The 14,234-nt window shown below is 41.6% G+C and overlaps 1 protein-coding gene across 10 annotated transcripts in view; it reads left to right on the plus strand.

Moving 5' to 3' along the window:
- The window catches only part of slc2a9l2 (solute carrier family 2 member 9, like 2), a 294,396-nt gene that overhangs the window by 52,118 nt on the left and 228,044 nt on the right, over nucleotides 1–14,234 (plus strand). The window lies entirely within an intron of this gene.

The following is a 14,234-nucleotide window of genomic DNA, read 5'->3' on the forward strand; positions in this document are numbered from 1 at the left end:
TCCTTTCTCCCACATGCCTTTTATGTATACTCTTTCATATTTTGTTACCACCTAGGAGGCCATTTGTCCCATTTAAGTCCATGCCAACTCAAAGAACAATCCCATTGCCCACTAATTTTCCTTGTATTTTTTTCTCCCCAGATTTCACCACTTGCCAACACACTAGGGGCAACTTACAGCAGCCAGTTAACCAACGAACCTACCCACCCACATGCTCTGCGATGTGGGTGGAAACTCGAACGCCTGGGAGAAACCCACATGGTTACAGGGAAAACGTGCAAACCCCACATAGACAGTGCCGGAGGTCAGGATTGAACCTGGATCACTAGCATTGTGAGGCAGCAACTCTGTTGGCACTGGGAAAAAGTCTCTGACTGTCCACTTGATCTATGCCTCTTATCATCTTGTACATGTCTATCAAGTCACCTCTCATCCTCCTTCTCTCCAAAGAGTACTCCAAAGAGCTCACTCAACCTATCTTCATAAGACGTGCTCTCCAATTCAGGCAACATCCTGGTAAATCTCCTCTGCACCCTTTCTAAAGCTTCCACGTCCTTTCTATAATGAGGTGACCAGAACTGAACAGAATACTCCAAGTGTGGTCTAACCAGAGTTCTCTAGAGCTGCAACATCACCTCGTGGCTCTTGAACTCAATACCCCGACTAATGAAGGCCAACACTCCATGCCTTCTTATCAACCCTATCGACCTGCGTGGCAACCTTGAGGGATCTATGGACGTGGACCCCAGATCCCTCTGTTCCTCCACAGTACTAAGAGTCCTGCCATTAACCTTGTATTCTGCCTTAGAATTCGATCTCCCGAAGTGTATCACTTTGCACTTATCCGGATTGAATGCCATCTGCCACTTCTCAGCCCAGCTCTGCATTCTATCAATATTCTGTTGTAATCTACAGCGACCTTCTACACTATCCACAATACCACCAACCTTTGTATCATCAGCAAACTTACTAACCCACCCTTCCACATCCTCAACCTCAGAGGTTAAGTGTGACCAGGACGGATTCCTGTCACAGTATGTTGACAGGCCGACTAGAGGGAATGCCATATTAGATCTAGTATTAGGTAATGAACCGGGTCAGGTGACAGCTGTCTCAGTGGGTGAGCATTTGGGGGACAGTAACCACCGCTCCCTAACATTTAACATTGTCATGGACAAGGATAGGAGCAAAGAGGACAGGAAAATATTTAATTGGGGAAGGGCAAATTATGAGGCTATAAGGCTAGAACTTGAGAGTGTGAATTGGGATGACATTATTGAAGGGAAATGTACTATGGAGATGTGGTCGTTGTTCAGGGATCTCTTGCAGGATGTTAGGGATAAATTTGTCCTGGTGAGGCAGAGAAAGAATGGCAGGGTGAAGGAACCATGGTTGACAAGAGAGGTAGAACATCTAGTTAGGAGGAAGAAGGCAGCATACATAAGGTGTAGGCAGCAAGGATCAGTTAGGGCTCTTGAGGTATATAGATTCACAAGGAAGGAACTTAAGAAGGGGCTGAGGAGAGCAAGAAGGGGACATGAAAAGGCCTTGGCGAGTAGAGTTAAGGAAAACACCAAGGCAATTTTCACTTATGTGAAGAGAAGATGGATGATGGGAGTAAATGTAGGACCAATCAGGGATAAAGGTGGGAAGATGTGCCTGGAAGCTGTGGAAATGGGTGAGGTCCTCAATGAATATTTCTCTTCAGTATTCACTAAGGAGAGGGGCCTTGATGACGCAGAGGACAGTATTGGTAAGGTTAATTTTCTACAGCATCTTGATATCAAGAGAGAGGATGTGCTGGAGCTGTTAGAAAATATTAGGACTGATAAGTCCCCAGGGCCTGACGGAATATTCTATAGGCTGCTCCGCGAGGCGAGGGAGGATCTTTGAGTCCTCGTTGTCCACAGGAATGGTACCGGAGGATTGGAGGGTGGCAAATGTTGTCCCCTTATTTGAAAAAGGTAGTGGGGATAGTCCCGGGAATTATAGACCACTGAGCCTTACGTCTGTGGTGGGCAAGCTGTTAGAAAGGATTCTTAGAGATAGGATCTATGGGCATTTAGAGAATCATGGTCTGATCAGGGACAGCCAGCATGGCTTTGTGAAGGGCAGATCACATCTCACAAGCCTGATAGGGTTCTTTGAGGAGGTGACCAGGCAGATTGATGAGGGTAGTGCAGTAGATGTGGTCTACATGGATTTTAGTAAGGCATTTGACAAGGTTCCACATGGTAGGCTTCTTCAGAAGGTCAGAGGGCATGGGATTCAGGGAAGCTTGGTCATGTGGATTCAGAATTGGCTTGCCTGTAGAAAGCAGAGGGTTGTGGTGGAGGGAGTGCATTCAGATTGGAGGGCTGTGACTAGCGGTGTCCCCCAAGGATCAGTTATGGGACCTGTGCTTTTTATTAATGACTTGGATGAGGGGGTAGAAAGGTGGGTTGGCAAGTTTGCAGATGACACAAAGGTTGGTGGTGTTGTGGATAGTGTGGAGGATTATCGAAGATTGCAGAGGGATATTGATAGGATGCAGAGCTGGGCTGAGAAGTGGCAGATGGAGTTCATTCCGGAAAAGTGTGATGTGGTACACTTTGGAAGGACAAACTCCAGGGCAGAGTACAAAGCTAATGGCAAGATTCTTGGTAGTGTGGAGGAGCAGAGGGATCTAGGGGTCCATATCCACAGATCCCTGAAAGTTGCCTCACAGGTGGATAGGGTAGTTAAGAAAGCTTATGGGGTGTTAACTTTCTTAAGTCGAGGGATCGAGTTTAAGAGCCATGAGGTAATGATGCAGCTCTAGAAAACTCTGGTTAGACCGCACTTGGAGTACTGTGTCCAGTTCTGGTCGCCTCATTATAAGAAGGATGTGGAAGCGTTGGAAAAGGTGCAGAGGAGAATTACCAGGGTGCTGCCTGGTTTGGAGAGTATGCATTTTGAGGAGAGACTAAGGGAGCTAGGGCTTTACTCTTTGGAGGATGAGAGGAGACATGATAGAGGTGTACAAAATATTAAGAGGAATAGATAGAGTGGACAGCCAGCACCTCTTTCCCAGGGCACCAATGCTCAGTGCAAGAGGACATAGCTTTAAAGTAATGGGGGGGAAGTTCAAGGGAGATATCAGAGGAAGGTTTTTAACCCAGAGAGTGGTTGGTGCATGGAATGCGCTGCCTGGGGTGGTGGTGGAGGCAGGTACATTAGTCAAATTCAAGAGATTACTAGATCAGAATATGGAGGAATTTAAAATAGAGGGATATGTGGGAGGAAGGGGTTAGATAGTTTTAGGTGAGGTTTAAAGGTCGGCACAACATTGTGGGCCAAAGGGCCTGTATTGTGCTGTACTGTTCTATATTTATTCAAGTCATTTATAAAAATCACAAAGAGCAGGGGTCCCAGAACAGATCCCTGCGGAACACCACTGGTCACCGACCTCCAGGGAGAACACGCTCCATCTACCACCCACCCTTCGTCTTCTATGGGCGAGCCAATTCTGAATTCACACAGCCAAGTTTCCCTCGATCCCTTGTTTCCTGACTTTCTGAATGAGCCTTCCATGAGGAACTTTATCAAATGCCTTACTAAAATCCATGTACACCACATCCACTGCTCTACTTTTGTCAATGTGCTTTGTCACATCCTCAAAGGCTTCAATCAGGCTCATGAGGCATGACCTGCTCCTCACAAAGCCATGCTGACCGTCCCTAATTAGCCTATGCTTTTCTAAATGCCCATAAATCCTGTCTCTAAGAATCTTCAGTAAGTTGCCCACCACTGAAGTAAGACTCACCTGTCTGTAATTCCCTGGGTTATCCCTACTTCCTTTCTTAAACAAAGGAACAACATTTGCCACCCTCCAATCATCTGGCACTACTCCTGTGGCCAGTGAGGACACAAAGATTGTCACCAAAGGCACAGCATTCCCTAGCTTCCCATAAAAACCTTGGATATATCCCATCTGGCCCTGGTGACTTATCTATCCTAATGTTTTTCAATAGTTCCAGCACATCCTCGTTCCTCACATTGACATGCCCTAGCATATCAGTCTGTTGTATGCCATCCTCAAACATCAAGGTCTCTTTCTCTGGTGAATGTCGAAGCAAGGTATTCATTAGGTACCTCCCCTACCTCTTTCGACTCCAGGCACATGTTTCCCCTTTTATCCCTGATTGGTCCTACCCTCACTCTAGTCATCCTCTTATTCTTCACATATGTGTAGAACGCCTTGGACTTATCCTTGATCCTACTCGCCAAGGACTTCTCATGCCCTCCTCCTAGCTCTCCTAAGTCCATTCTTAAGCTCCTTCCTGGCTACCTTTTAACTTTCCAGAGCCCTGTTTGATCCATGCCTTCTCAACCTTAAGTAAGCTTCTTTCTTTCTCTTGACAAGATATTTGACATCTCGTGTCAACCATAGTTCCTTCACTCTACTATCCTTACTCTGCCTCAATGGGACAAACTTATCCAGAGCCCCATGCAAGTATTCCTTAAACAACCTCCACATTTCCGCTGTGCACTTTCCCAAGAACATTTGTTCCCAATTTACACTCCCAAGTTCCGGCCTAATAGCATCATAATTTCCCCTCCCCCAGTTAAAGAATTTCCCATATCGTCTGCTGCTATCCCTCTCCAAGGCTATGGTAAAGAACTCCTTGATTGCTGTCTCCAAAATGTTCTCCCACCGAGAGATCTGAAACCTGATCAGGCTCATTGCCTAGTACCAGGTCAAGTATGGCCTCTCCTTGAGTTAACCTGTCCACATACTGTGTCAGGTTTCCTTCTTGTGCACATCAAACAAACTCTGCCCCATCTATCCCCTTTACACTAAGGAGGTGCCAATCAATATTAGAGAAAAATAGTTGCCTCATAGAAAGATTGTGGTAGTTTACCCACTGATAGGGCATCTTTAAAAATTTTGGCTAACCAGGGAACAAGAATATCAGAAAAGGATTTAAAAAATTCAGCTGTATATCCGTCAGGGCTGGGTGCTTTACCCGAGTTCATTGAAAATGGGAGCATCTAATGTAGAGCGTTCATTTAAAGCTAGTTGGGGAATCTTCAGATCTCTTAAAAATTCATGTACTAATGTAGGATCCTCGGGATTCTGATTGGTATAAAGAAGAACAAAATTCTTGAAAGGATTTGTTAATTTGAACCTGATCTATCATGTAGGTACCATCTGGTTTACGAATTTTATTAATCTGACGTTTAGATATAGTAGCTTTCAATTGGTTGGCCAATAATTTGCCAGATTTGTCACCATGTATATAAAATGGACTTCTGTTTTTAAGTAGTAGATTTTCAATTGAAGATGTTAATAATAAACTATGTTGTAGTTGGAGTTCTGTTCTCTTTTTAAAAAGCTCCAGATTAGGAGTAACAGAATATATTTTATTGATTTCTTTAATCTTGTCAGCCAATATACGTATTTTGTTATTAGTTTGTTTTTTCAATCCAGCAGAATATGAAATAATTTGACCATGGATATATGCTTTAAAAGTATCCCATATTATCCCACTGGAGATTTCTTCAGTAAAAATAGTTTAAAAAGAAAAATAAAATCTGTTCTCTAATAAATTGGACGAAATCTAAGTCTTGTAAAAGAGAAGGGTTAAATCGCCATTGTCTGATATCAAAGGATACATCTGGTAATTTAATTGATAATCTCAATGGTGCATGATCAGAAATGGCAATTGCATCGTATTTACAGTCCATAGTAAGTGGAGCTAGTCTAGCATCAATAAAAAAATAATCCTCGAGTAATTATGGTAGACAGAAAAGAATGAAAATTCTTTATCATATGGGTGTAGAAATCTCCAAACATCTAAAATTCAGGATTCAACTAAGAAGGAATTAATAAAGACAGCGGATTTGTTTGGAAGTGCAGGATTTGACACAGATATATCTATCGAAGGGTTTAGACAGCAGTTAAAATCTCCACCCATAATCACAGTGTATTCATTTAAATTAGGAAATAATGCAAACAAATGTTTAAAAAATTCAGAGTTATCTACATTGGGTGCATAAACATTAACCATAACAACTTTTTTATTATGAAGTAGTCCAGTAATTAATAAAAGTCTACCATTTGGGTCAGATATTGTCTCATGATGGACAAACGAAATTGAGGAGTCTATAAAAATAGAAACTCCTTTCACCTTCGCTTGTGAATTTGAATGGAACTGTTGACCCCCTCCAAAATCTAAAAAAAACGTTGATTATCTTTCTTCCTGGTGTGAGTCTCCTGAACGAAAATGATCTGAGCATTTAATCTGTGAAAAACTTTAAAGATCTTCTTGCGCTGAAGCAAATTGTTTAAGCCGTTAACATTGTTTAAGCCGTTAACATATGGTATGTAAAGGGTTAATCTTGGTATATACTGATTTTACCAACAGGAAGAAGAAAAAAAGTTCAAAGAGGAACTGATATGATGACAATTTAGGAAAATTTGTAGTTTAGCCCAGGAGGAAAAAACCTGGAAACAGCCCCACCCCCCTCCCCCAACAGCCCGAAAACTGGCCAATGTACAGCCAGAAAGCTACCCTCTAATTGAATTAACCCCAATTCTATTGGTGGTGGTAGTCCAAATTAACAAATATATAAACCAACCCAAACAGAGAGAGCGAAATAACAACAAAGTTATGGAATTAAAACAGAGCCAAAGGGCATTAACAGTCAACATTTAAAGAATACAGTTTGATAATTATTTCAGAAAGAAAGCAAACGATCAGTCATTTGGTTAAATTCTTAATTATAATAAAAACAAATCATTAAAAATATTAAAAGAAAAAAGGTTTAAATCTAAAAATTAATTAGATAATAAAGTGAGTAAGTAGTAAAACAAAGGAAAAACACTATCTCTTCCGCATTTCTTAGCTTTTAAAATTAAAAGCTAGTTCAAAAGAAACTGCTCAGCCTCTTGAACAGATTTAAACCAGTCTCAGTGTCTTCTGGAAAGTTGATGATTCTTAAATTTTTCCTCCTGCTTCATCCTTCCAGGTTGATGATCCTCTGTTGCTTTTCCAGGTTTTGCTTGGTCGTAATTAAAGCTTTTTCAAGTGAATGAAGTTTGGCATCTCTCTCTCTACCAGCTTGGTCGAGTTCAGCAATTAGTTGCCTTTGTTTGGCAGTCTCCTGGATAAGAGTATTTTGTTTTTCTTCAAAGTCCTGTAAAATGGACTTCAATTTGGCAAAGCTCCGGTTAAACTTTCTATCCAGATTAGAAATAGCTTCCAAAGTAGGTTGGTCTCCATTACCTTTACCATTAGCTGATGCTTTAGATCTGGTGTTCATTTTAGCAGTTAAAAATCAAGATTAAACTTGTGCCAGTATTGTAAAAGACTTATTAAAGAGTGGTGAATAATAGATTGAAAAGTACTTGGACCAAAGCCAAGTTATGACTTAGTCCATCGAGCGCCACCAACAGACTCCTAGAGAACTATATTGTAACCATACCCCTCCATTCTAGGCAACATCCTGGTGAATCTCTTCTGCACCCTTTCTAATACTATCACATTCTTTGTGTAGAGGGCCTTGGTTACTTCACTTGAATTTAGGTACACCAGTAAGCACAGCCACATTTTTTTGCCTTTTTTCTAGCCTCCTGTTTCTGTGTCTTCCAAATGTTCTTGCTCATTTTCTGCTTTCAATTTCCAGTTCTGCTTTCTCCCTTTCTGAATCAATGCTCGGCTTCCCATTCTCACTGCCTACCCTTTCCAAAAGCACTGGAAACTCTACCCATTATTGTCGGCTTTGTGCAGTTGTCTGGTCAGTGCAGGCCCCATTTTCTGCAGAACCATTCCCCATGTCCTAAGAATCTAGAGACTTCTCTTCTGCACCACCTCCTGAGCCACATGTTCATCTGCACAATTGTCCCATCTCTACATGTGTGGGTTGAATAACCTCATTCTATAGCATAAGAAAATAAAGACTATCCTCCTCATTGTCAATGTCACCACCAATTTTTGTGTCTTCTGTGAACTTTCCAATCATACCGCCATTATTCACATTCAAACTGTTAATATCTAAAATGGAAAAGGTCCCATTAATGATCTGTGGCATACCACTTGTCATAGGATTCCAATCGTAAAAACAACCCTTAACCATCACTTCCTATTACCCAAGTAATTTTGGATTCAGTTTGCCAAATGGCCCTGGATCCTATGGGCTCTTACCTTTTTGGACCAGTCTCTCATATGGGATGTTGTCAAAGGCCTAACTAAAGTTCATACTACATCAACTGCGCTACACTCATCAACACAGTTATGTCTTTGAAAAATTCAAATTAGTGGGACAGAATTGCCATCCAACAAAACCATACTGACTTTCCTTGATTACTCCCTGTGTCTACAAAAGCAGATTAATTCTATCCCTCAGAATTTTTCCAATAATTTGCAAAATCCTGTCGCTGATGTTGGACTCGATGGCGTGTAATTACCTGACTTACCCTTGCTGTTCTTCTTGAATAAAGGTACCTGCCAGTCATCTGGCATTTCTGTGTGGCCAAATAATACTTACTTTCCAACAAGTAATTTGCACAAGAATTCCACAGTCTCCCACCCCAACACCGCTCCCCACCCCCCAATCCCCTGAATCTGCAACTAAATACAGATGAGAAGTGTTCAGTTGAAACTTCACTTGCATCCTCTGGCTCCAAAAATAAATTGCCACTTTAGTCTCTAATGAGTTCTATTCCTGTTTACCTTTTTGTACTTAATATACATAGAAAATGCTTTACCAGTGCTATTTTGTGTCATCTCTTTGACCTTGTAATTACTTTAACATAGAATGGTACAGCACAGGAACAGCACCTTTGGCTCAACATGTCCCCTGCCTGTTCCTGTGTCTATCCAGATGCCTCCTATCTGCTTCTAACATGTCCCCTGGTAGTACGTTCCAGTCATCTACCAGCTTCTAAAAACAAGCTTTTCTCACAAATCTCCTTCAAACTTTCCCCCTCTATCTTAAACATATCCCCTCCAGTATTTGACATTTCCACCCTTGGAAATAGACTCTGACTACCTACCTGATCTATTCCCCTTATAGCTTTATATACTTCTGTCAGGTTGCCCCTCGGCCTCTGATGCTCTTCTTTTCTTCCAGACTAAACTTACGATTATCTTGTAAATTTGTTCAAGGTTCCTGAATCTTGCCACCCTTTACTTTCATTCTCCCAGCAACATGCTCTAATCAATTGGCATTTCAAAGACTCAAAAGATGTGAATTTGACCTCAAACAGCCAGTCCTAATCTATGTGACTTTTTAAAAATCTGCCTCCCTCCCCTCCCCCCCCCATACTTTCTTGACTGCAACGTAACTTCTCCTACTTTCAGTTCTCTATAGCTACCAGAAACTATCTCTTTTTTTTAAACCAATGCTTGCTACCTTTGACATTCACCCTCTTTATCCAGCTCTACCAATATTTATAGTGACCTACAAAAGCGCCATTCACTGATCACCTTCAATAATGTAAAATCTCATTACCTTGACATTCAGTTGCGTTGTATCCCATCATTAAAAGCCTGGTGTCCATCATTGTCCAGAAACTTGACTAAACCATGATGTAATACCATGACGACAGCAACAGATCTAAGGGACCACCTGATATCCCAAGACCTCTTTACCATTTATAAAACACAAAATGGTCTACACGCTTCTTGACTGGAGATATGCAGTGCCAACAATTGTGAAGAAGCTTGACACCATTCCAGGTGAACATTGATGCCCCCCCCCCACCCTGTAGTGCACCGTGGCTGCAGTGTGTACCATCTACTCTGATGGAATTTCCCAAACCCACAGACTTTACCATCAAGGAGGACAAGGGCAATGCCACTCACCACAGGTTCTCTAGTAAGTCCTGCACCACCCTGACTTCTAAATGTATCACCCTTCATTGTTGTTAGGTCTAAATCCCGGATCTTCCTCTCCAAGAACACTCTAGGAGTACCTTCACCAGAAGGACTGTAGTGGTTCAAGAAGGTGCATTTTTTTCATGGGTAGTTGGAAACGGTAATAATTGTTGGTTTTGCATGTGAAGTCCACGTCCCAAAAATAATTTTTTAAAAAAAGTTGCCTGTTTGTTAGTGATGGATGGGCTATGATGCAACCATGGTAATCTACAATATAAACCACCTCAAGATTGACAATAAATAGGCACCACATGATAAACATGTCTGATGTGGGAAACTGAATTTCACAAGGTGGAGAAGAGTACATTTCCCAAGGCTGAGCTGTGGTTCATCGTGTTGTTAGCTTAGAATAACAAGGATGGGAATGCTAGGTAATGACAAGGTACACTTTTAAGGAAAATGTTACATTATTGTTTCACAGAACAAAACTCGTTCAATTTTTGTTGAAAAAATAATAGTACTTGTACTGAAAACCCAGTGAGAATAGCTGCAAATGCACAAAATGCAGATGGAACATAGAATAGAACAGTACAGCACAGGAACAGGCCCTTTGGCCCACGATATTGTGCCGAACTAATTAAGCTAATGATACCTAATTAAATTAATACCTTCTGTCTACACATGGTCCATATCCTTCCATTCTTTGCATATACATGTGGCTATCTAAGAGCCTCTTAAACACCACTATCGTATTTGCCTCCACTACCACCCCTGGCAGTGCATTCTAGGCACCCACCAGTCTGTGTAAAAAGACTTGCCCCGCACTTCTCCTTTGAACTTTCTCCCCTCACCTTAAATGCATGCCCTCTAGTATTCGACATTTCAACCCTGGAGAGAAAGATACAGGCCGTCTACTCTATCTATGCCTCTTATAATTATGTAAACTTCTATCAGTTCTCCCCTCAGTCTCTGCTGCTTCAGAGAAAATGACCCTAGTTTGCCCAACATCTTATAGCATATGTCCTTTAATCCAGGCAGCATCCTGATAAACTTTTTCTCCAAAGCCTCTGCATCCTTCCTATAATGGGGCAACCAGAATTGAATACAATAATCAGGATGTGTCCTAACCAGAGTTTTATAAAGCTGCAACATAACTTCTCAACTCTTGAACTCAGTGCCTTGGCTAATAAAGACAATCATACCATATGCCTCCTTTACCACCCTATCAACCTGTGCAGCCACTTTTGGGGAGCTAAGGACTTGGACCCCAAGATCTTTCTGGACATCAGAAGTTAGGCATGTTTTTGTTTTGCAAGTATGTAACTTGGTATGCTTACCTTTTTAAGCAAAGGCCAAACACCAGCATAAAATCCATACTCTATTCCACATAATTTGAGATGACCTTAAGTGACCATAATATGATGACATAAAATAACCCACCAATATATTCCATTGACTGTTACTATCCAGTGCACGAATATTAATATTCATCCTGCAGTTCGCCTTGTAATTTCACTTAATAGATATTAAAAAAAAGTCAGGTCAAAGCTTTAATTACCTGTTAGCATATCTTATCCAGCTGTCCAAGGCAATCAACTAGATGACTTGATGCCTGGAAAAGCAGTAATAGAGTATAAAAGACCTTGTCAAATGCCTTACTAAAATCCATGTGGGCAACCTCCACAGCTCTACCTTCATGAATCACCCTTGCCACCTCCACGAAAAACTGAATCAAGTTAGCAAGGCACGACTTGCCCTGCAGAAAGTCATGCTGACTGTCCCTAATTAGGCCATGGTTTTCCAAATGCTCATAAATCCTACCCTTAAGAATCCTCTCCAGTAACTGATGTGAGACTCAGCGGTCTATAGATTTCAGGATTATCCCTATTTCCCTTTTTGGAAAATGGAACAACATTAGCTACTCGCCAGTCCTCCAGGACCTCGCCTGTGGCTAGAGAGGACATTAAGATATTGGTCAAGGCCCCAGCAATCTCATCTCTTGCTCTTCTCAATAAACTGGGGAATTATCCACTTTAATGTTCCAACATTACCTCCTCCTTTATCTCAAATTGCCCACGCTCCACACTGATCTCACTATCCTCCACGTCCTTCTCATTGGTAAATAGTGATGCAGAGTACTCACTTAGGATCTCTCCCACATCCTCTACCTCCAAGCACATGTCCCCTCCTTTATCCTTGAGTGGTCCTACCCTCTCCCTAGTTATCCTCTTGCTCTTGATGTATGTACAGAATGCCTTAGGATTCTCTTTAATCCTACTTGTCAAGGACTTTTCATGCCCCCTCCTGGCCTTCCTAATTCCCTTCTCGAGTTCTTTTCCAGCTTCTTTATAATCCTCAAGGGCTCTGTTTGATTTTAGCTTCCTAAACCTTACACACGCTTTCTTTTTCTTCTTGACTAAATTCACCACCTCTCTCATCATCATCCAAGGTTCCCTTACCTTGCCATCCTTGTCCTTCCTTCCTTACTGGAACATACCCGTCCTGTACTCTGTCTTTAAACACCCTCCATGTGTCACATGTGGACTTGCTGAAAAACAGCTGTTCCCAATCAACTCTCCCTCATTCCTGCCTAATACTCTCATAATTTGCCCTGTTCCAATTTAATACTCTCCTGCAAGGTCCAAACTTATCTTTATCTATATCTGTCTTAAAACTCCTTAATTCTGGTCACTGTTCCCTAATTGTTCTCTCGCTGAAACGTCAGTCACTGGCCAGGTTCATTACCCAACACCAGGTCCAGTACGGCCCCTCCTCTTGTTGGACTATCTAGATATTGATTTAAGAAACTCTCCTGGATGCACCTAACAAATTCTGCACCATCTAAACCTCTTGCACTAAGGAGGTCCCAGTCTATATTAGGGAAGTTGAGGTCACCCACTTCATCAACCCTGTCGTTTTTACACCTTTCCTCAATCTGCCTGCATATCTGTTTCTCAGTGTCCTGCTAGCTATTGGGGGTCTGCAGTATCAGCTATTATTCGCATCAGTTTTGCCACCCATCTACACCAATGGCCATTGACAGCAGCTAATTGACCTTCCGGCCCTCATGTCTTTGGGATGTCTTTGGAGGAAATTGGAGTACCTGGAGAGTATGTGCAAGTTCCACACAGATAGCACCGGAAGTCAGGATTGAACCCAGGTTGCAGGAGATGAACCAGTAGCTCTGCTGGGTGCATCACTGTGCTGCTCAAGTAACACATCTGGACATGATTCAACCACCTCTGGATGCTGGGCAGTGACTTTGATATCTATGGCTAGAATGCTTATTCGTGGTGTCAGAATTATTCTTTTTTTCTCACCGCAACCAACCATCCTCCACCTCAACCCCCTGCATCCTCTCTATCCCCACCTCTCTTCCATGAATAGCACAGGTAAAATTTCCTGCATGTTGTTTTAGGAAGGTTTGCCATTAATGTAATAAGTTAGCAGTGAGTTGGTCATGTAAGGAAGAGTATGTGTAGCTAACCATCTACTTGCTGAGCAATTGTTTTCGTGCACAGCTGAATTTCTAGTCGGGGTAGTTTGTTGCGAAAGGAGAAGTCTAGAGTCCCCTTATCGTTTTGGATATGCTGGAATAAGCTTGAACCCATGAGTCCACGTGGATGGGATTAAGGCCTACAACAGGTGGGAGAAACGGCCTTTAAAGTGTAACGGCATGTTTGTTCAATGTTAGAAAAGTTTGCTTCAAACTAATTTCCATGCTACCCAATCCCACTGGAGGCTATTTATGTATATCTGTAATTTTGTAAATGTATTGTACTACGTTAATCTACAGCAATCAAATACTCTTGTATTCTTTGGGTCACCTGCATATTTTTTCATTTTTATGGCCTGTAATCTAACAGTTACATAAGATTATGTTAATCCTATATTGTCTTCCATTGATTTCTGACATCTGAAGGGAGATACGTCACTGAAGCACTGAATATGTTGACCAGCACTTTGACGACTCCTCACTGAATACTGAACATTCCCATTCCTCCTAATTCTCGCTTGTGCACCCATCCTTCAAACAAATATTTGCAAAGAACAATAAAGGATACAAATTGATACTAAAGATAATAATTTTTTTGTGACAAAGTATTTTACTTGATTATGGTTTCAATGGTACTGAGCAAACCTCATTATCTTGTTGTCATGGTTATTAGCTATTGAAACTAAATCAATTGCAGACTTTTAAGGGAGAAATTGGGTGGGTTCTTGGAGGAAAGACATTAATGGGTATTGGGAAAGAAACTGGATTGGAGAAAATAACAACAGTTTAGAGCTGGAAAAGGAATAAAAGACCAAATGACCTGTACTGAAAACTCTGATTATGTTTGAATCTTGATAGTGTTGGCTATTGGATGTTAAGCAATGGAAACCTTCACA

The sequence above is a fragment of the Pristis pectinata genome, chromosome 2 (genome assembly GCF_009764475.1).
Source record: "Pristis pectinata isolate sPriPec2 chromosome 2, sPriPec2.1.pri, whole genome shotgun sequence".
In the NCBI taxonomy this organism is placed as follows: Eukaryota; Metazoa; Chordata; class Chondrichthyes; order Rhinopristiformes; family Pristidae; genus Pristis; species Pristis pectinata.